Raw genomic sequence first — 22,344 nt, forward strand, 5'->3', positions numbered from 1 at the left:
ATAGAAAATTTGTGGGCAGAACTGAAAAAGTGTGTGCGAGCAAGGAGGCCTACAAACCTGACTCAGTTACACCAGCTCTGTCAGGAGGAATGGGCCAAAATTCACCCAACTTTTTGTGGGATGCTTGTGGAAGGCTACCCGAAACGTTTGACCCAAGTTAAGCAATTTAAAGGTAATGCTACCAAATACTAATTGAGTGTATGTAAACTTCTGACCCACTGGGAATGTGATGAAAGAAATAAAAGCTGAAATAAATCATTCTCTCAACTATTATTCTGACATTTCAAATTATTAAAATAAAGTGGTGATCCTAAATGACTTAAGACAGGGAATTTTTACTAGGGTTAAATGTCAGGAATTGTGATAAACTGAGATGAAATGTATTTGGCTAAGGTGTATGTAAACGTCCGACTTCAACTGTATATGTAGAATCTTGAACTCATGGCAGGTTTGCCATGGCTCCACATAGCATTACCATATCAAAAATCCCATATGGCCATATGTATCTGTGAAGATTCAATTTAACATGGCTGACATATATAGCTTTATTTTTCATACTGTCAGGAACAGTGGGTTGTGCCCGACTACACAAGCGGCAATGAGTAAACGTTGTAGTTTCAGATGCTTTTACTTTAGCGTCTAGTGTCTCTGGCGTTCTAGTCCACAAGTCGTTCAAGCACGAGAGTGGTTAAAGTGTCCGTAAATCTCCTTTTGAGGATTCTGTGGAAGGCGCACGAAACTTAGTGTAAGCGGGAGGGTAAGCACGTTGTGCCGTCCTAACTGCTGCACTTGAGTGAGGTCCAGCCTACCCTTTTGTGCCAGTCAATTGATTAGGGAATGCCTTGCAGGTGTGCTGATTAGTAATCCTGCACAGGTGTGTTGGGTGAGCAGAGCTGTGGCGCTGTCTTCGGCTGGCCTGGGTCTGAAGGTTGCGTCCCGCTGTCCATGATGCTGAAATGAGCGCAACTTTCTACTGTGCTGAGGTGTTGGTTCTGTCCATGGTGCTGCACTGGGAGTCTTTCCGCAACACCTATGCCCATGCCTCTCACGGTGCCACACATACAAATCTGCATATGGAAGCATCCACAGCCATGACGTTTCTCCATTATATATCACTCACCTTTCATCCACTTACATGTTACCTCACATTGCTGTCATCATAGCCTTGGCTTCCAGGCCTCGCTCAAGTAGTTCTCAAGAGCCTTTGGAAGTTTATATTGTAAATAGTAGGTATGAGTGGAGCGCTGATTTCCAGAGGCTGCTGGATGATTGGCTGTAAGTAGACACAGTTTTTAAAAAACAACCACCCCTTCCATCCATCTTCAGAAGCGCAAATTATTCAGAGTAATCTCATTTACGGTGCTTGCATTTCTATAAGTCTTAATTTTTTTTAATTGATATTTCAGAAATTGTTTTTATTAAATGTTTTATATAATTTGGTTGTAATGACACGTAATGACATGTGGGGACCATTGAAAATCATTGGCTTTTGGTTTCAAATTTCTACCTCCATTTGAATGTGCCTTTTCCAATTGTTGGAAGGGGAGGACAGCTTGGATACCCTCCACCTTCTTTTAGTATTTTTCTGACAAGAACTTCCACAGGCTTTCATACAAAATGTGAGGTAACAGCATGGTAGAGGCTACTGTCTTCATAACATTCTGTAATTTACTGTATTTACAGCCAGTTTTGAAAACAGTGCTTCAAAATACTGTTACTTTACATTAAATCAGTTTATTCAACTAAGTCCGGTTAATTCAATGAAACTAGCTATTGATCCTACCCATTGAGTCCCATTGTTTTGACCCATGTCAAATAGACTACTGTCGGGCTCTTACATGTACATTACATTTTAGTAATTTAGCAGCTCTTATCCAGAGTGGCTTACAGTTATTGCATTCATCTTAAGATGGCTAGGTGGGTAAACCACATACTGTAAACTACATACTGTATCACAGCCATAGTAAGTACATTTTTCCTCAATAAAGTAGTAGATTATTTAAGATACTCTTTGAAGAGGTAGGGTTTAAGATGTTTTTGGAAGATTGGGGAGCCAGGACAGAGAAGAGCTTGGACTGGGCTGAGCAGGGCCAAGAGACCAGAGGTGGCAGAATGGAGTACTTGGGTTGTATTGTTTGAGAATAGCCTGAAGGTTGGGAGGGGCAGTTCCTCTTCATCCAAAATGAGTATGGGATACTCCAGCTTGAGATTGCATTGAGTATGTTTACTGTAGATCTGAAATGTGTATGAATTATCACCTCCATCTCAAGGACATTATAAGATCTGAGAAAGTCAGAGTAAGTCATACAGTCATTTTTTATGTAATTCTAAGTAATAGTTGCTTTTTAGCATTTCAGTGCCATTTAGCATACCACAATATAATCCAAGTTCTATATTATCACTACATATTTACCACAGATTCCAATAGCCAATTATATAATGTGAAAATATGATAAACGCTATTGCATCTCAATGCACTGAGATATCACATTCACTACACATGAGCAGCACTCGACCAAACGAGAGCGAATAAGAATATTATAGGAATCTTATGGACTCAAACAGTTTAGGGTTTGATATCACTTCTTTTAGACTTGCAGCGAATGTAATTGCTTTTACACTTAAAAACATAGAGCAGAGGACTCCCATTAATCAAATAAACTACGACTAACACAGTGAGTACACATAATAGACCTGAAGTACTTTACTGTTGTAGTAGCTGAAATACATTAATGACAAGATCATGGAAACTGGAAAACTATAGACGATGGCTGTACCCACTGAAATCTATGACCCTTACTGTGGAGAGGTTAGTTGGCTATCTGCCATACAGGCATGGCAAGAGCTGTGTGGTAAGTACCTGTTAAATAAATGTTTCAGGGGCATTATTTTACTGATATAAAGTGAGCTCCAAAAGTATTTGGACAGGGACACATTTTTTGTTGTTTTGGCTCTGTATTCCAGCACTGGATTTGAAATTATACAATGACTATGAAGTTAAAGTGCAGACTGTCACCTTTAATTTGAAATTACAGCAATTCTTGTACATATCCCCCTATTATAGGGGACCAAATTAACTTATGTGTATTAAAGTAGTCAAAAATTAAGTATTTGGTCCCATATTCATAGATTATTTTGTGCCCAATAGTTTATGATAAATAATGTTTTATGTCATTTTGGAGTCTATTTTATTGTAAATAAGAATATAATGTGTTTCTATACACTATTACATTAATGTGGATGCTGCCATGATTACGGATAATCTTGAGTGAATCATGAATAATGATGAGTGAGAAAGATACAGAGGCATAATTATCATACCCCCACAAAATGCTAACCTGTGTTATTGTAGTGGGGAGAGGTTAGCATGTCTTTGGGGTATGATATTTGAATGATAAATGTGTCACTCTCCCAATACTTGTGGAGCTCAATGTATATCCTGGACCCCAATTAACTCCCTGACCCAACCCCAATCCCAGTGGTATGTTCTTTGGACACTTTCCAGATGAAAATTGCTTCTTCTGTTTTTTTCACCCCCCAATTACTGTGCATGCCAAGAAAAGTCATGTTAAAAATGTAAAGCATTCTCTTTTTTATAGTGTTTACAAAAGTGACCATTATTATTTTGGTTGTTAAAGTATGGATACTATCAGTGGAGACCGTCAAAGCCTTCTATCCCTTCAGAGAAGGCCCAATGATTTATCAAATAAATGTTCAATTAAAAAAATTATATTCAATAATATTTAAATTATATATTAATATTTAAATTATATTTTGGATTATATTCTTATTTTCAATGTCATTCTGATTCAATCTCTTCAGTTTGTGTGGAAAGTACACCCGTATAACAACCTAATCATTATGAATCTTATATTTGAATAAAAAAGAACACAAGCAAATAAGCCATTAAATTCATTGTTAACCAAATTCGACACTCTCTCAATGACCTCCATACAAAACCTCCTCGCCTGGTGAGCGGAGAAAAACGCCCAGTTATCCCTGTCGCTTTGCTTCTTCCTCTCTGGTAGAAGGCATCTTCCATTCAACTGTATTAGAGTAGAATTTTGGAGTGACGGTGGAATCAACCAATCACATTTTTACAAAAATGTATGGAAACTTCCACCTTCTCAAAAGCCGACACGTCACTGGGCAATAGCGAGCAGTAGTTTTCCGACGGTTTATGCTAGCTAATTTTTGTTGTAGGCTAGGTTGCGGCAGTGGCTGCAGTAGCAGGTGTTATTGAAGAGGATGTTGATGCTAATGTCTTAGCTTCGCACTATTCAAGATTAACTTTCAAGTTAAGTTTCAAACTATCATCATCAGGTGAGTGGAACAGTTTTTCTATGGCAGCTCGCTTGCTGTTGTTAGCGATCTATAATAAAAATAATACATTGTTGCATTTAATCTTTAGATCACTGGTTACTTTGTGTGCAGAACATGATAACGATGTTTGCAATGGGAAGTAATAGTAGTTCATTTTGATTTGGAAACGCTTAACCTACACTCTTGGAAGGTGATATCTATTCTGAACAAAAATCTAATTGCAACATACAACAATTTGAAAAGTACAGTTCATAGAAGTAAATCAGTCAATTGAAGTAAATTCATTAGCCCCTAATCTATGGATTTCACATGACTGAGTGTGGCTCCTAAGTGCCAAACTAAATAATAATATTTCAATTATTCCATTCATATGGCAGCATATGAGGTGTCGGAAGGCATAGGCCCACCCACTTGGGAGCCAGGCTCACCCACTAGGGAGCCAGATCCAGCCAATCAGAATGAGTTTTTCCAAACAAAGGGCTTTATTACAGACATATATACTCCTCAGCACCCGCCTCTCCTCCTCAGACAATCCTACAGGTGAAGAAGCCAGATGTGGAGGTCCTGGGCTGGCGTGGTTAAACATGGCCTGCGGTTGTGAGGCCAGCTGGATGTACTGCCAAATTCTCTAAAACGACATTGTAGGCAGCTTATGTTAGAGAAATGAACCTTCAAATCTATGGCAACAGCTCTGTTGGACATTCCCGCAGTCTGCATGCAGATTGCACACTCCCTCAAAACTTGAGACATCTGTGGCATTGTGTTGTGTGACAAAACTGCACATTTTAGAGTGGCCTGTGTAATGATCATGCTGTTTAATTAGCTTCTTGATATGCCACGCCTGTCAGGTGGATGGATTTTCTTGGCAATGGAGAAATGCTCACTAACAGGGATGTAAACAAATTTGAGAGAAAAAAGCTTTTTGTGCATATGGAAAATTTCTGGGATCTTTTATTTTAGCTCATGAAACATGGGAAACATTCAGTATAAAACCTAAAAGGCTTCTTCAGCTGTCCCCATAGGAGAACCCTTTTGAAGAACCCTTTTTGGTTCCATGTAGAACCCTTTCCACAGAGGGTTCTACATGGAACCCTAAAGAGTTATTTCTACCTGGGACCAAAAAGGGTTCTCCTATGGAACCCTTTTGAACCCTTTTTTCTAAGTGTAATGGTTCTGTTTTTCTTTTCTTACGATTGGGACCTACTGGCTTATTATATCCGAGTGAATGGGCTGCTTATTATTTAACATCATGATGTATGTGACTGCTGTCTTTCTATCTGCCTGCCTATGTATTTTACAAAAAGTGTGCTCTCCTACATGGAGTGCGCAGGTATTAGGGTCCCTTCAGCATCACAAGCCTGTCAAACTCACATCCTTTGATGTGTCACTGTTGTCACTTTTGGTGATAGTGTGATATTGATGGCGTTAGGCTACCATAGGTTGTGTAAGCAGTGTGGTTGTTGTTGCTGGTAACATGAGTGCAGGTGCTGTCTCTATGTTATTTTAGATTTTTGAGTTTGGTACAACGCTTTGGGAAAATAAAATCACCCACTGAAGGCCTAGGTCCAATAGCCACGGTTCGCCACTGGATACTATAGTATAAAAAATAAAAATGAATTATCAACTTATTTTAATTATGGCACTGTAAATAGAAAGCTAAGCAGCCATTTTTGTATGAAGTAAATATGGGTAAATTAGGCTCCCAGAGAGACTCCAAATAGCACCATTCCCCTATGCGTTGCCTTTAAATATCCCCTCTCCACATCTAATCATCATGTGATCAGTGGAGGGAGTCACTCCATGGTGGGTGCCCTATTTATATCTACAACTAAATATTAAAATGTATTTTGAAGCAGTTTAGCAGAGAGGTGAACGTTCGCACTCCCGTCTTTCCGAAACTTTTCATCTTTCTGGGTCCAGGGGTTTATGTCTGGTGCAGCTTCCTAGGGAAACTCACACTCCGGATTTGAAATGACCTTAAGCTCTGTATAGTCCATAAACAAAAACAAAAAACCCATAACAGAGCATCCCCTCCTCTCGCTTTTCACTTTTGAGTGCCTGCTTTTGTCTGCTTTTGTTCTTTCTTTTGGCCGAGTCAAAGATGACCAAGCCTAACTCTGGGTTTCGGTCCAAAAAGTCTATCTGCCAAGGCCCATTTTGGCTTTTGGCTGGGACATGCCATAGCCTCTGTCTCGCTCTGGGCAATGCAATCTACCCTGTTCATTTATTTAAAACCCCCAATGAAAAGAAATGAGCTCCCATTTCAAAAAATGTGACAGCCAAAAGGATGCATCTGTCTGTCATTAAAACCTCCTTATATGCCACTCGCTAAAATGGAGGCCTTGCTCATGGGCGTATTACTAGCCCCTATGTTTGTTTTAACCTCACAAGATGCATTACTGTTATAATTGGGACAGTTATTATCAATGTAAATACAAGGCTGCCTATTGGGCACATAGAGGGACCCCTCCCACCATTCTGTTCTATTTCTCGTTGCTTTATCTAAGGCCTGGATATGTCATGCCAAAATAATTGAGTGCTCGATTGTTTCACCTTGAAGTAGAACCCCCCTCAAAATTATCTGGCTTCAGTCTACTTGCCTCAAGGACACCAGGCTGGGGAAATTAGATGGTGCAGCTGAGGCAGAGACGATGGGAGATATATTATGTGATTGGATGAAAACAGCACTGCAAGGCCACTTCATTTGTCAGCATTGTTCCAAGATTTCTTTCTGGATGTGAGTGTGTGTTTCATTTTTCATTGTTTTGTCCGGCTTCTACCCAATATTTTCTTTTTGCCTGTCTGGGCAACTTTCCAGAGGACTGTATTTTGTTGGTAAAGTTCAAGGTATCTTATTGTCAGTATGGTTTGATGATGATCAAGATGACAGTGCATAACTAAACACATATTTTATGATTATATCTTACACTCAGTATAGCTAAAGGAGGGCTGAACTTCCTGATTTGGCCTTGTTTTTCATATTGCTCATTATGAAATTCTGGCGGCCATGACTGTAGCCAAACGAGAGTTGTGTTAGGGGAGAGGTTGAATGTGGGTGTTTAGCTCAGCGCAGATGTGGCCTGTATTCCATAGTCCCCCATGCCAAGGTAACCTGCCTAAATGACTATCGCCCCGTAGCACTCAAATCTATAGCCATGAAATGCTTTAAAAGGCTGGTCATGGCTCACATCAACACCATCATCCCAGACACTCTGGATTTACTCCAATTCGCATGCCACCCCAACAGATCCACACATGACGCAATCTCTAATGCACTCCACACTGTCCTTACCCACCTGGACAAAAAGAATATCTATGTAAGAATGCAGTGCTTGACTACAGCTCAACATTCAACACTGTAGTCACCTCCAAGCTCATCACCAAGCTCAGGACCCTGAACACATCCCTCTACACTTGGATCTTGGACTTCCTGATGGGCCGCCCCCAGGCGGTGAGGGTAGGCATCAACACATCCGCCACTCTGACCATCAACACGGGGACCCCTCAGCGATATATGCTTAGTCCTCTCCAGTACTCCCTGTTCAATCACGACTTCGTGGCCGCGCACGACTCCAACACGATCATCAAGTTTGCTGACGACACAACGTTGGTAGGACTGATCACTGACGATGATGCAGCAGCCTATAGAGAGCACTGCGCGAAATTGGTCCAGATCTGGAGATATCATAATATGACACATTTCTGATATTCTAGAGAATACAGACCTTTTCCAATGCATATTTGGAGTTTTGGGGATATGCACCGTATCCTGAAAAATTCTGAATCCAGATGTGTCTGTTAGACATACTGTATGTGATATTGGGATTATCAAGTATGGACATTTTCCTATGGCCGGATATGGACTCATTCTATATCCTGAGAAATGTGATATCCTATTTTTTCTCTTCATGTTGACAAATACTGACTGTATACATGTGTTTTCTCAGCACATTCAAGATATAAAGCTATACTGATTCCAGATATGCTTCTCTTGGCTGAGGTCCATATCTGAATCTTGATATGTTGTAATAAGGATGATTTCTGATGCATTTCTGATGTTTCAGCACATGCTCGATAATTGGACAAATATGACATCCATATTTTCCTTTCGAGAACAAATCATTTTTGGATTCCCTCCGGATATCATACATGGATGGTATGGCCGGATATTGACTCATTCGATGTCCTGAGATAGGCCTATGTGGACATCTTATTTTATATACAGTATATAATGACAAATACTGACAGTAGCCCCACATAGTATATTTTCTCAGCACATACAATGCATATGCGCACGACTAAGATTCATATCAAGATCTGCAAATGCATTTCTATATGTTAAATAAGGACCATTTCTAATGCTAATTTGAGTTTTTTGGACATGCTCAACAATTGGACAAATATTAAATCCATATTCTTTTAGACACTAGCTATCATTTTTGTATTCCCTCTGGATAAAGGTGTGGTGAAACCGCAAGCTAAAAGCACTAACTGATAGCCTTGCAACACAAATCACGTATTTTCTACTGTGGAGTTGAAACTGTCATTTATTTTATTTGAGCCTCACAAATGAGTGTGTAAATGGTGTGTGGTCGAACTGACAACTGGAGAAACAAAGAAGTGAGAAGCTCCACAGAAAATACCTTGAAGAAGTAAACACCAAAGTGAGTAGCTAATTTGAGATGTTTCATTTATCTTAGTAACTAGAATCAAGAACGTTAGCTACTTTGGCCAACAGCCAGTTGAGCTAGCTAGCTAGGCTTGATAGGATGGTAACATTAAAAGCTAACTGGTAGCCCAGCTAGCTAACACATAACACATTCAAACCTCAAGGTGACGGCTAACATTTTAAAATGTTTAGGCATATTTTGTATTACTGGTTAATATAAGCTAGCTAGCTAACTAACTTAGCTAGCTTGCTAACTAGCAAATAGGCTAGTTTCAACTAGTTTTCTCATCATAAATTAAGCAGGTAAAGTAGCTACCTTGTGGTATGGTTATGTGAAATGACAATATTTTCTTGCAATATTGACACAAGGTTTATACAAGATTTATGCACTGACAGTTTGGAGAGGATCACAGACCAGCACTACCAAAACTTTGGGTCTGAACTGCGAGGGACTGCCACTGAAGACCCAATCTAAACCCATCACATCCATAATCCATAACAAACAGGGCAGGCAGGGGTATTGAGGGTGTGCAACTTTTATTTTCTGTTAAATAAAATAAAAATACATTTTTAGCAAAGATTGGTCCCTTCCTCTCCAGTAAGAGTTAGGAAGGACGCATGTCTCTTGCAGTGACAGGGTGTATTGATACACCATCCATACTGTAATTAATAACTTCACTATGCTCAAAGGGATATTACATTTCTGCTAAAAAATGTTTTAACTATCTATCAATGGGTGCCCTTCTTTGCGAGGCATTGGAAAACCTTGCTGGTCTTTGTGGTTGAATCTGTGTTTGAAATTCACTGCTAAACTGTGGGACCGTACAGATAATTGTATGTGTAGGGTACAGAGATGAGGTAGTCATAAAAAAGATAATGTAAAACACTATTATTGAACACAGAATGAGTCCATGCAATTTATGTGACTTGTTAAGCACATGAACGTATTTAGGCGTGCCATAACAAATATGTTGAATACTCATTGACTCAAGATATTTCAGCTTTTCATTTTGAAATACATTTAATTAAATAAAAAATCTAAAAACACAATTCCACTTTGACATTATGGTGTATTGTGTATGCATCAGTGTCAAACGATCTCTTCCATTTTAAATTCAGGCTGTAACACAACAAAATGTGGAAAGAGTCAAGGGGTGTGAATACTTTCTAAAGGCACTGTATGCACATCCTCCTCTGACATGCTACCTAATATTACACGTTAGCTTGATGTATTTAGCTAGCTACAGTATCATTCCTCTTTAATCTATGGTATCATAGCTAGCCTGGCTCACTAGCAATGTGAAAAAAAATGGTATAACCAAAAGTAGCTACTAAATAGTTAATTAGCTATCTACTTAGCTAACATACTCACCAACACCAGTCACAGAAGTGAACGTGACAGATGAAATCCATTCCTGGACATCTGGCAATATTGTTGAAAAGATTGGAAGTTTGCACCAACTTTTTGGGAACACATTTTCACTCCTGTTTCCAAAGTAAAATGTGCGTGCGTGTAGGGGGTGCGTACTGGCGGCAGAGAAGTCAGGCGCAGGAGAGCAAAAACTGATTTACAATGGCGCAGTTTAATAAACAAAACCACCGTAAACAGAACAATAAATCAATGGGCAAACAAAACCCGGGACACACCAGCATAACGTGCACAAGCACTACAATAAACAATTCCGGACAAGGGAAACAGAGGGTTAAATACACAACATGTAATGATGGAATTGAAACCAGGTGTGTGGGAAGACAAGACAAAACAAATGGAAGATGAAAGGTGGATCGGCGATGGCTAGAAGACCGGTGACGTCGACTGCCGAATGCCGCCCGAACAAGGAGAGGGACCGACTTCGGCGGAAGTCGTGACAGTGCGTTGCACCCTTATGCAGACATGACAACATTGTTCACATGGCAGGTGGGGGCGGACCACAACGTGTTGTCTCTGGGCAATTGGGCATCATTTAGCAAAAGTGGGCATGTAAGTAATCCGTTATCGAAGCCTCTGACATACCTTTAATTCGTGACATATCCTTTTTCAGATCATCTCGCAAATCTAAGTTTTGGACGAGACTTTATGAACAAAATGATCTTATTTACACTTTGTATGCAATGTTTGCTGCCACATAGGCTGTTTTCAAAATGAGAAGTTGTACAAAACTCTGTGCAGTGTATCTCACCTCCAGTCCAGGCTTTTTAGAGTTCTTGTAAGCTTTACAAGCCCCAACTAAAACCACGAGGCCAAGAAGCCAACTGCTGAGTGGAGCAGATGAATCACAGTGATTTAAATGAATTACTATGCACCCTTAACTGTTATCCCCTCAATGGATGCTACACACAGCCCAGCTACATCAACAGCATGTTTTGTGAATCAGCTTTCTTCACACATTCCTATGAATCAGCAGCATTGAACACATGTTCAGTATGTTCCACCATTTCATTTAAAACTTGTTAAATCCTGCTCCCCCAAGCACCTTGGTTAATCTGTATTTGGCCCTTTTGTCGAAGAAGAAAAAGCTATAGATCGAACATAAATATTGAGTTAAGTACTAGCTTGCTACCTAAAATATTCATGAACATGTAAACCACTTATGACCAGACACGCCACAATCATCATGTGTGTGTTTTCTTAGCTCACCTAAGGAAACATGTAAAAAGGACCAGAAGCTGTCAGTAATTTTCTGAAGAAAAAAATAATTGCATAGCACTTCTAAAAATCTAAACATGCTTTAAAATGTGGATGGTGAAATGGAAGCAGCAAGGCAAGTCTTAACATCGCAAAAAGGACTGTGATCAGAGGCGTTATACTTTGAGGCCAAATCCCTTGCTGTTAAATAGTGTGCAGTGTGCAAATCAAACTAGTTCAATGCCTCTAAGAAGACTCTTTCTGCAAACCCCCAGAAATGAACAATACAATAGTTCAACGCCACCCTTATACAGTTATTACAACTCTAAGCTGTTTTGGCTTTTCCAACAATTGCTCTGTAGGAACTCAGTGCGAAGAATTCTCTCTTATTTAATAGAGCGGAATTGCCCAGCTTTGCAAGCCTTTCAATTATTTAAAAAGGAGTCGAAAAGAGAGACTGGGGTGAGAAAATCCTAGTTCTATTCAATTTACTATCTGCAGAGAGAAGGCACTTGAGATGCCTCAGTTGTCTCTCACACAGTAATACACAAATAGACCACTGAAATGTGTCTCATGGACTCATTGGCAGTGTGAATGAGTGATGATGATTTTAGATAGAATCATTACCAAGTCACTAGTACAGCAGGTCCCCATGCATATAACTACATTTAATTTCCCTTCACAATTACATGGAATATTTGAAAAGTCTCTTTTCCATTTTTATTATTATTATTTTCAGGAAACCAGCTAATGAATTCCTACTAGACGAATAAGCATTCATTACCGCAACATCCCCCACTGTCATCGCCTGACAATATTATTATTCCCTGTGACAATATTTATTAATGGAACAAGTATTATGTTTGTATGGTCTTCACTTATGTATTACTGCTACTGCTGTCTTACTGCTACTGCTGTCTGCTCCCTTGAAAAAGAGATTAAAGGTGCTACACATATAATTTTTGCAATGTAATTTCAGAAAATGTCCATAATATATTGAGGTAATAGAGGAATTATATTGTTTTATGCATTACTTACCTGCCGATTTTCTGTAATATTGATTTCTCCTGCCGGGCTGGCTTCTGTTGTCAAAATGGGAAAGCTGTTTTAACTATGTGGCTGTGTTATGTAGTGGAAACTGGGGCAAGAGGCCAATGTAGAAATCACTCTGTCATTTCCTGGCTGCTAAAATTCTACATTGTTGCTCAATTTCAGTGTATGTGAGAAAACAAGCACCGAATTGTGAAGGGAATCATCATTGCTGTGAAATATCTTTTCAATAACAAAAAATCGTATTTTTAAAGCTGTTTCAAAGCTGTTTTAACCACAACCGAAAGTAAAAGTCTCAAGCGCCAGTCACCACCCATGTTACGGGGAAATGTGATGTGGGGGAGGGGGAGATTTGTTTTGAATGCAACCTAATGTTACAATTCACCTAGCTTCCACAAAGGGGAACAATTCCAAGAAGTTCTATGTATAGCACCTTTAATATCTCAATTTTTATTTTAGCTTTTTTTAACTAGGTAAGTCAGTTAAGAACAAATTCTTATTTTCAATGATGGCCAAACTGCCTTGTTCAGGGGCAGAACGAAAGATTTGTACCTTGTCAGCTCGGGGATTTGAACTTGCAACCTTTCGGTTACGAGCCCAACGCTCTAACCACTAGGCTACTAGGCTTGTTAAATAAAGGATAAATAAATAATATAACATTCGCTGCTGATTGTTCCTTGATACAGGGTACATGATAAGGAGGGATAACCACTTCAACAAAAATGCATTTGAATGGTGGTCAGTAATGACTCTACTTCTGATGCATATTATATAGGAGGCATATACAGTAACTCTTTATCATAAATGCAATGCATTATCTAGTGGTATGACCATCAGGAATCCATCTATTGAATTTGCATCATGTTCATATCCCTTCACTCCAAAGTAGGGCTGTCAGAGTAAATCAGCAACATTTTGTAATTTTAGTGCTCTTTTTTTATTTTATCGCATTGTCTGAAATCGTTACAAATACACTGATATCATCCAAAATACATTGGCTCATCTAAACAGCTAAAAACAACAATGTAATGTAAAAACAACTTGACATTAATGATCACATGATTGTAGCAGCTCTCACTCTCTCACTCACTCACTCAAGCTAGCCAGCCATTGAGGAAGGTTCCTCCAGCCGTAATAGTGCCATAAATGTAACGAGGATGCTAATAATAGTTATGATGTCAGAGAAAACTAGATTGAGATTTCAAAACAGTGTTGCCTCATCCAGTGTTGGACATCCATAAAAGTAATCTTTTGTCGAAAGGTAAGAGACAATGTTGATATTGTCTAGAGTGAGAAGCCTATTTTGAAAGTGGATTCGGTCTGTGTCTCCGTTTGCTAGGCTAGCCAACAGCCATCGCATGCTTTCAAAACTAATGAAGCTAGCTAGCTCTCATGGAATATGCATATTAAAGAACCTCATACTGTCTGTCTAGCCAACTAAAACACGTTTCAAAACATGAAATCGCTCTACTAATGTATGTTGTGTACTTTTGTAGCTGCATAGAATCTCTTGTTGACTGGCTAGAACGATGGAATTTGTTGCTCTTTCTAGCTACCAGTGTCTAGCTAGCTGGCTAGGCTATTTATAACTGGTTTTCTGTAACTATATGAAGCAGTAGGTTTCGGTGATAACTACACTGTCACGATCGTCGTAACTTTGAGGAAGAGTGGACCAAGGCGCAGCGTGAGAGAAATACATCTTCTTTTATTTTTGAAGATGAAACACGAAAAACGAACACTTTTATAAAACAAAACAACAAACGTGAAGCTACAAACGTAAGTGCATACACAATTACCCACAACAGCCCAATGCCTATGGCTGCCTTAAATATGGCTCCCAATCAGAGACAATGAATGACAGCTGTCTCTGATTGAGAACCATTCAGGCAACCATAGACATACCTAGACACCTACACTCAACACAAACCCATTCACTCTAACAAAAACCCCTAGACACTACAACCACCCAAGACAAGACAAAAACACAAACATCCCCCCTGTCACACCCTGACCTAACCAAAATATTACAGAAAATAAAGATAACTAAGGCCAGGGCGTGACATACACTACCGTTCAAAAGTTTAGGGTCACTTAGAAATGTCCTTGTTTTTGAAAGAAAAGTTTAAAAAATTGTCCATTAAAATAACATAAAATTGATCAGAAATACAGTGTAGACATTGTTAATGTTGGAAATGACTATTGTAGCTTGAAACGGCTGATTTTTAAATGGAAAATCTACATAGGCATACAGAGGCCCATTATCAGCAACCATCACTCCTGTTTTCCAATGACACGTTGTGTTAACTTATTCAAGTTTATCATTTTCCAAGTTTATCAGTTTATCATTTGAACATTGTAAAATAACAAGATTCTCTGGTCTGATGAAACCAAGATTGAACTCTTTGGCCTGAATGCCAAGCATCACGTCTGGAGGAAACCTGGCACCATCCCTACGGTGAAGCATGGTGGTGGCAGCATCGGGGACTGGGAGACTAGTCAGGATCAAGGCAAAGATGAACAGAGCAAAGTACAGAGAGATCCTTGAAGAAAACCTGCTCCAGAGCACTCAGGACCTCAGACAGGACAACGACCCTAAGCACTGATAGGTTTTGACAAACAGAGTGGTAAACTACCTGACAAATAGTCTAAACTCAAACCAAGTTTATTCACCCAATGGGTCAAACAGGTGCAAAGACATGTTTACACAAGCACATATATGTATACCTTCCTCCTATGCTGAGTCTCCTCCTTGCACATCTGGACAGCCAATTCATCTCTGTTGCTAGACAGGACTTTAGTGATGCCTGTTCTTTCTCACTTCATCGGACCTGATCTCGGCCCAAATTCCTCACTCCTCCCCAACTCACAACTGTCCTGAACCAGATTGTGCCCCTTCTTCTCTCCATAGGATACTTGATATCTAACAATAACATGTCCTGACAGAATGTAAACTTTCTGCATTCCCCTTTCTCACTCAGTAGATTTATATACCCTTAGTTCTAATATGATAACATGAATAAGGATATTTCATATTTCAAGTTTAGAAGTTAGCACTAACAGCACACATCCAAGACAACGCAGGAGTGGCTTCGGGACAAATCTCTGAATGTCCATGAGGGGCCCAGCCAGAGCCTGGACTGGAACCCGATCTCTCTGGAGAGACCTGAAAATAGCTGAGCAGCGACGCTCCCCCATCCAACCTGACAGAGCTTGAGAGGATCTGCAGAGAAGAATGGGAGAAACTCCCCAAATATAGGTGTGCCAAGCTTGTAGCGTCATACCCCAAAATACTCAATGCTTTAAACGCTGTCAAAGGTGCTTCAACAAAGTACTGAGTAAAGGGTCTGAATACTTATGTAAATAGAATATTTCAGTATTACATTTTGTATGAATTAGCAAAAATGTGAAGGGTTTTTCTTTAATTTGACTATTTTCTACATTGTAGAATAATAGTGAAGACTTCAAAACTATGAAATAACACATATGTTATCATGTACTAACCAAAAAAGTGTATTTTATATTTGAGATTCTTCAAAGTAGCCACCCTTTGCCTTGATGACAGCTTTGCACACTCTTGGCATTCTCTTAACCAGCTTCATGAGGTGTTCATCTGGAATACATTTCAATAAACAGGTGTGCCTTGTTAATTTGTGGAATTTCCTTCTAAATTCATTTGAGCCAATCAGTTGTGTTGTGACAAGGTAGGGATGGTACACAGAAGATAACCCTATTTGTCAAGAACAGCTCAAATAAGCAAAGAGAAACAGTCCATCATTACTTTAAGGCATGAAGATAAGTCAGTCTGGAAAATGTCAATAACTTTGAAAGTTTAATCAAGTGCAGTCGCGAAAACCATCAAGCGCTATGATGAAACTGGCACTCATGAGCACTGCCACAGGAAAGGAAGACCCAGAGATACCTCTTCTGCAGAGGATAAGGTCATTAGATTGACGAGCCTCAGAAAATGCAGCCCAAATAAGTGCTTCACAGAGTTCAAGTAACAGACACATCTCAACATTAACTGTTCAGAGGAGACTGAGTGAATCAGGCCTTCATGGTCGGATTGCTGCAAAGAAACCACTAGTAAAGGACACCAATAATAAGAAGAGACTTGCTTGGGCCAAGAAACATGACCAATGGACATTAGAAGGTGGAAATCTGTCCTTTGGTCTGATGAGTCCAAATTGTAGATTTTTGATTTGAACCGCTGTCTTTGTGAGAGTATGTGAGAGTCTTTGTGAGAGTATGATTTCTGTATGTGTGGTTCCCACCGTGAAGCATGGAGGAGGATGTGTGATGGTGTGGGGGTGCTTAGATGGTGCACTGTCTATGATTTATTTAGAATTCAAGGCACACTTAACCAGCATGGCTACCACAGCATTCTGCAGTGATACGCCATCCCATCTGTTTTGCGCTGAGTGGGACTGTTTTTCAACAGGAAAACTTGTCAATATGGGGGCGCTGTTTCCACTTTGGAAAAAATCGTGCCCAAATTAAACTGCCTCGTACTCTATTTTAGATCGTACAATATGCATATTATTATTACTATTGGATAGAAAACACTCTCTAGTTTCTAAAACTGTTTGAATTATATCTGTGAGTAAAACAGAACTCATTTTGCAGCAAACTTCCAGACAGGAAGTGAAAAATCGGAAAACGATGCTCTGTTCCAGGGCCTGCCTATTGAATTGCCTTATATTTATGGATATGCATGCACTGCATACGCCTTCCACTAGATGTCAACAGGCAGTGGAAGGTGGAATGGGGTGTCTAGCTTGATCTGAGGTCGAACAAGAGCTCTTGGAATGACGTGACCAGAATTTCCTTTGTCTACCAGTGCGCGGGAAGTACCTCCATATTGTCTTATGATAAGCGTTCGGTATACACGGCTAATACCTCCGGCTTTGTTTTTATTTGATACATATTAGAAAAACCTCATAAAGTAGGTTTTTTCAACCGAGTTTCATCAGTTTATTCAACGTTTAATGGGACTTTTGGAGTTTTCCGTTCTATGCGTCAAGAGAAGATGGGCATGTTCGCGCCACATGGCTAGCCTTGTGGAGCGAATTCGACAGGAGAGAAGGACATTCTAAAACCAAACAACGATTTATTCTGGACAAAGGACTCCTTGTACAAGATTCTGATGGAAGCTCAGCAAAAGTAAGGACAATTTATGATGTTATTTCGTATTTCTGTGGAAAATGTTTAGTCCTATTATCCGCCCTTTTTGCGGGCGCTGTCTCGCTATAACGTAAGCTGTTTGTTATGGTAAAGTTATTTTAAAAAATCTAACACGGCGGTTGCATTAAGAACTAGTGTATCTTTCATTTGCTGTCCAACATGTATTTTTTAGTAAAGTTTATGATGAGTTCTTTGATTAGATTAGGTGACTGTCCAAAATTTCTCCGGAGATTCTGGTGAATCAATGCTACATATTCACAATGTATAACCACGGTTTGCAGCTCAAAATATGCACATTTTCGAACAAAACATAAGTGTATTGTATAACCTGATGTTATAAGACTGTCATCTGATGAAGTTGGTCAAAGTTAGTGATTAATTTTATATCTTTTGCTAGTTTTTGCGATCGCTACCTTTTGCTGCTAATAAATGCATTTGTGTGTTTGGCTATTGTGATAAGCTAATATAATGCTATAGTGTTTTCGCTGTAAAACACTTAAAAAATCTGAAATATTGGCTGGATTCACAAGATGTTTATCTTTCATTTGCTGTACACCATGTATTTTTCATAAATGTTTTATGATGAGTATTTAGGTATTTCACGTTGCTCTCTGTAATTATTCTGGCTGCTTTGGTGATATTTTTGATGGTAGCTGCAATGTAAGACTATGATTTATACCTCAAATATGCACATTTTCGAACAAAACATAAATTTATTGTATAACATGTTATATGACTGTCATCTGATGAAGTTGTTTCTTGGTTAGTGACTAATTATATCTCTATTTGGTCGGTTTTGTGATAGCTACCTATGCGGTAGAAAAATTGTGAAAATATGCGGTTGAGTCTTTTGCTATTGTGGTTAGCTAATAGAAATACATATTGTGTTTTCGCTGTAAAACATTTTAAAAATCAGAAATGATGGCTGGATTCACAAGATCTTTATCTTTCATTTGCTGTATTGGACTTGTGATTTCATGAAAATTATATTATATGATATCCCTGTCGCGTTAGGCTAGGCTATGCTAGTAGCTTTTTTGATGAGGATGCTCCCGGATCCGGGATGGGTAGCAATGAAAGGTTAACCAACACACCTCCAGGCTGTGTAAGGGCTATTTGACCAAGGAGGAGAATTATGGAGTGCTGCATCAGATGACCTGGCCCCCACAATCACCCAACCTCAGCCCAATTGAGATGGTTTGGGATGAGTTGGACGACAGAGTGAAGGAAAAGCAGAAAACAAGTGCTCAGCATATTTGTATTTTTTTATTTCACCTTTATTTAACCAGGTAGGCCAGTTGAGAACAAGTTCTCATTTACAACTGCGACCTGGCAAAGATAAAGCAAAGCAGTGCGACAAAAAACTACAAAACAGAGTTACACATGGGATAAACAAAAGTACAGTCAATAACACAATAGAAAAATCTATTTACAGTGTGTGCAAATGGAGTAAGGAGGTAAGGCAATAAATAGGCCAATAGTAGTGAAGTAATTTCAATTTAGCAAATTAGCACTGGTGTTGGCTTTGGGGATGACCAGTGAGATATACCTGCTGGAGTGAGTGCTACGGGTGGGTGTTATGGTGACCTGTGAGCTGAGATAAGGCGGAGCTTTACCTAGCAAAGACTTATAGATGACCTGGAGCGAGTGGGTCTGGCGACGAATATGTAGCGAGGGCCAGCCATCAAGGGCATACAGGTCGCAGTGGTGGGTGGTATAAGGGCCTTTGGTGACAAAACGAATGGCACTGTGATAGACTGCATCCATTTTCCTAAATAGAGTGTTGGAGACTATTTTGTAAATGTAAAATATGTGGGAACTCCTTCAAGACTGTTCACATTCCATGTGAAGCTGGTTGAGAGAATTTTTAAATATTTAAAATATATTTTGATTGAACACTTTTATGGTTACTACATGATTCCATATGTGTTATTTCATAGTTCTGATGCCTTCACTATTATTCTACAATGTAGAAAATAGTAAAAATAAAGAAAAACCCTTGAATGAGTAGGTGTGTCCAAACTATTGACTGGTACCGTATATATGTGTGTGTGTGTGTGTGTATATACAGTTGAAGTTGAAGTCGGAAGTGTACATACACCTTAAACCACATGCGTTTAAACTCAGTTTTTCACAATTCCTGACATTTAATCGTAGTAAAATTCCCTCTCTTAGGTCAGTAAGGATCACCACTTTATTTTAAGAATGTGAAATGTCAGAATACTAGTAGAGAGAATGATTTATTTCAGCTTTTATTTCTTTCATCACATTCCCAGTGGGTCAGAAGTTTACATACACTTAATTAGTATTTGGTAGCATTGCCTTTAAAAATTTTAACTTTGGTCAAACGTTTCAGGTAGCCTTCCACATGCTTCCCACGAAGTTGGGGGAATTTTGGCCTATTGCTCCTGACAGAGCTGGTGTAACTGAGTCAGGTTTGTAGGTCTCCTTGCTCGCACACACTTGTTCAGTTCTGCCCACAAATTTTCAATGGGATTGAGGTCAGGGCTTTGTGATAGCCACTCCAATACCTTGACTTTGTTGTCCTTAAGCCATTTTGCCACGACTTTGGAAGTATGCTTGGGGTCATTGTTCATTTGGAAGACCCATTTGCTTACCAAGCTTTAACTTCATGACTGATGTCTTAAGATGTTGCTTCAATATATCAACATAATTTTCCTTCCTCATGATGCAATATATTTTGTGAAGTCCACCAGTCCCTCCTGCAGCAAAGCAAAAAAGCCGCTGTGTCAGATTTCAAGAAGGCTTTACCGAGAAAGCAGATCATGCAATTATCTGAGGACAGCGCCCCGCATACAAACACATGAAAGTGCGATACAAAAGTCAGAAATAATGATATAATAAATGCCTTCCCTTTGAATATCTTCTTTTTGAAATCCCAAATGTCTCAGTGACACAATGAATGGTCGTTTTGTTCGATAAATTCCTTCTTTATATCCCCAAAATGGCCACTTATTTGGCGCGTTTGATTCAGAAATACACCAGTTCCAACTCGCCCAACATGACTACAAAGTATCTAATAAGTTACCTGTAAACTTGGTCCAAACATTTCAAACAACGTTCCTAATCCCATCTCAGGTATCCTAAAATGTAAATAATCGATCAAATTTAAGACGGGATAAACTGTTTCTAATACCGGATAAAAACAATTTGAAGCGCGCTCCAGTTCACGTGCCCCAAAAGAGTAGGGACCTTCAGAGTGACACATGGATTTAATAGCACTATTTCTTAATTTCTCAAAAAAAAAACATCAACCAATTTCTAAAGACTGTTGACATCTACTGGAAGCCATAGGAACTGCAACCAGGTTCATAATAATAAGGGTATCCCATAGAAAACAATTGGGAAATCCTATGACCTCAATTTTCCCCCCCCTGGAAGGTTTGTCCTCAGGGTTTTGCCTGCCAAATCAGTTCTGTTTTACTCACAGACATTATTTTTAACAGTTTTAGAAACTTCAGAGTGTTTTCTATCCAAATCTACCAATTATATGCATATCTTAGTTTCTGGGCCTGAGTAACAAGCAGTTTACTTTGGGCACGCTTTTCATTCGGACGTCAAAATACTGCCCCATAGCCTTAACATTGGAGTGATAGATGTGCAAAAGATGAATGTGCAAGTAGATATACTGGGTTGCAAAGGAGCAAGACAAATAAATAAATACAATATGGGGGAGCGGGCAGGTGCGGGCAGCGATCGGTTGAAGAGCATTTAAGAGTAGTTGGAGGCCACGGAAGGAGAGTTGTATGGCATTGAAGCTCGTCTGAAGGTTAGTTAAGCCAGTGTCCAAAGAAGGGCCAGAAGTATACAGAATGGTGTCGTCTGCATAGAGGTGGATTAGAGAATCACCAGCAGCAAGAGCATTGATATACAGTCGTTGCCAAAGGTTTTGAGAATGACACAAGATACATTTTCACAAGTCTGCTGCCTCAGTTTGTATGATGGCAATTTGCATATACTCCAGAATGTTATGAAGAGTGATCAGATGAATTGCAATTAATTGCAAAGTCCCTCTTTGCCATGCAAATGATCTGAATCCCCCAAAACATTTCCACTGCATTTCAGCACTGCCACAAAAGGACCAACTGACATCATGTCAGGGATTCTCTCGTTAACACAGCTGTGAGTGTTGACGAGAACAAGGCTGGAGATCACTCTGTCATGCTGATTGAGTTCGAATAACAGACTGCTTCAAAAGGAGGGTAGTGCTTGGAATCATTGTTCTTCCTCTGTCAACCATGGTTACCTGCAAGGAAACACGTGCCGTCATCATTGCTTTGCACAAAAAGGGCTTCACAGGATATTGCTGCAAGGATTTTGCTGCCAGTAAGATTGCACCTAAATTAACCATTTATCGGATCATCAAGAACTTCAAGGAGAGCGGTTCAATTGTTGTGAAGAAGGCTTCAGGGCGCCCAAGAAAGTCCAGCAAGCGCCAGGACTGTCTCCTAAAGTTGATTCAGCTGCGGGATCG

The sequence above is a fragment of the Salvelinus alpinus genome, chromosome 9 (genome assembly GCF_045679555.1).
Source record: "Salvelinus alpinus chromosome 9, SLU_Salpinus.1, whole genome shotgun sequence".
NCBI classification, from domain to species: Eukaryota; Metazoa; Chordata; class Actinopteri; order Salmoniformes; family Salmonidae; genus Salvelinus; species Salvelinus alpinus.